Source organism: Octopus bimaculoides, chromosome 21 (genome assembly GCF_046866305.1).
Source record: "Octopus bimaculoides isolate indiv1 chromosome 21, ASM4686630v1, whole genome shotgun sequence".
NCBI lineage: Eukaryota > Metazoa > Mollusca > Cephalopoda > Octopoda > Octopodidae > Octopus > Octopus bimaculoides.
In genome coordinates this window covers 12725970-12728469 of record NC_142948.1, presented here as the reverse complement: position 1 = coordinate 12728469, position 2500 = coordinate 12725970, and the positions used below count along the sequence as shown (strand labels likewise).

At 30.8% G+C, this 2500-nt stretch overlaps 1 protein-coding gene across 2 annotated transcripts in view; it reads left to right on the top strand.

Moving 5' to 3' along the window:
- The window catches only part of LOC106876162 (glutamate receptor ionotropic, kainate 2), a 260251-nt gene that overhangs the window by 57051 nt on the left and 200700 nt on the right, over positions 1-2500 (top strand). The gene's annotated exons all lie outside the window — the stretch shown is intronic.

Below are 2500 nucleotides of genomic sequence, written 5' to 3'. Positions count from 1 at the left end.
TGTCTGACTATCTTTCTGGCTATCTGTTTATCTATCTATCGATCTGTCTGTCTATCTGTTTATCGATCTATCTGTCTTGTTCTCTCTCTCTCTCTCTCTCTCTCTCTCTCTCTCTCTCTCTCTCTCTCTCTCTCTCTCTCTCTCTCTCTCTCTCTCTCTCCATCTGTTTGTCTGTCTGTCTCTCTCTGTCTGTCTATATATATATATCTATGTATCGTTTGTTTTACTTGCGCGTGTTAACATATCCTCATTTGTCTAAATATATATTAATTTATCTATCATACACACAAACACATGCTCATATATTTGCTTGCGTATGCGTACGTCTGTGCTTGTACATATTCATACATAAACATACATACATACATCTGTACATATATATGAATATATTCTACATACATATATGCATATATACGTGTATGCATTACCTCTTTTGCTGCCTTTCTTCTAATTTGAAGGTTGTTAATCTATCATCATTTGAAAGCTAAAAGACAGTTAGCTATGTCAAAGTTTTAAAATCTTCTGAAGTGGAGAACGAGACATAAAGTTATAAACATAGAAGAAGACGGAAAATCTGAAATACAGAAAAGAGAAAAAGAGAGAAATATCTTGCTCAAATTATCAATGAGATCAAATATTTACTAATAATATCAAATTAATTGAGACGAAAATCTGCTTCATGAAATTTAATCAGTCATTTATGAACAAAATGCAAAGGCAAATAATTAATAAAGAAGAGAAAATGGATTGGCAGAAAGCAACATTGTGTTCAGAAACTTGAGAGGTTGAAAAAAAATACCACTCTCAAAATAATTGAATTTATTTAGTATCTGTATTTACGAATTTTTAATTCGTTTATTCCAATTCGTTATTAAAAAAGAATTATCCAAGCATACAAAGTACGGACACTCACACGAATACGTTCTGTTATAGAAATCTACAACCATGTACATACAAACACGGTTTCACTATCTGTCTTTTACATTCACACAATCTCGCATTGAAATTATCTTATATATATTCTTATACAAACGCATACACCCACGAAAAATACATTTATGACGATATTATGCATTTTCTTATTAATCATAGTTTTCAAATATAACTTTCAACTTATTTCCAAGAAGATTATCGTAAATAAAGTCTATATTTGTGATATTTAAGTTAAAAAGTAATTGACTTATATCTATACAAGAGTGTCTACGATTAGTAGTATCTCGCTACGATTTGAAGTTCGCTGACACAAAGAAGATATTATATATTATACATTCTTCATCAACCAAAATTGCAATACGGTTTCTGTTCCTAGTTGTAGCAATTTGTTTGTATTTGGAAAAAAAAAATTAGAGATTAACTAACAGTGTTATTGAATAAATAAATAACTACGACTGATATATATACAGAGTGTCCACAAAGTCTGGGTACATGGAGCAAATAAAATCATAACATAAACAATTAAATATAAGAAATAATAATTTCTTAAAGTATGTGTTAATCCTCATGTACCCAATCTTTGTGGACATCCTGTATATTTGTTGCATAAAAAAAAGAGTTCTGTTTAGGGTTCTATTTTATGTATATTAATATACAGATATATTGATGTCTACTAGTTCTACTTTATGTCCTATCCTTCCCTTAATCACTCATTGTTTCTCTCCTTTTGTATCTGAGAAGACATTTTTCTATCCTGCCGTTACCGTATGGAAAAAGAAAAACTTTGCGACGAATGATAGAATCAAAAGCTTAGGGCATTGTTTTCATTGTAGCTCGGTATTCTTTTAACCAAAATCGTGGAATTTTCATGATGGAGATATGAAGAGCAAACGTAATTGTTTAACATAAATTTTATGATAGTGAAGTTAAAGTGAAAAATATATGAAATATATCAAACTCCAAGTATCTGATTCACTATAATTCCACTATAATTTACTACAAAAGTTAAAACATTTATAATTAGAAATTATACGGATCTTTGTGATTTGACGGGCAACACTTGTTTTCTTAACGAAACACTTTCAAACTTGGGACACTAGTAGAATGTGTCATACAAAACAACTTTTTTCTCTTAGCCTTCTTAACAAAAAAATGTACATCGCAAGTTATTTCATGTTAAAGTTGTCGTATTTCTGTAATTTCAACCAATCACTGACGTCTATTCAACTGAATACAGTCAGTGCTGGCCGGTCATAAAAATGTTATTCCCTGTGACATATTTCATCCGGTTTAATCGTAATTTATACGCATATATTGTTTATATAATAAATTACGCTGTGCGTATCTCTGTGTGTGTATTTTTCCCATAACCTCACTCATAACTCTAAACTAGAGTTTGATTTGAAGATGATTTGGCTGCTATTTCTAGGAAATGAAGCACTTGGTGGAGGTGCATTAATAATTCTGGTAGCTCCAATAACAAGTGCAGGCAATATTAAAGTAATTTGATGGCTTTTTCCCCTTTGTTTACGAACAGTCTAGTTAATCGGAAATGTCAGAACTAACG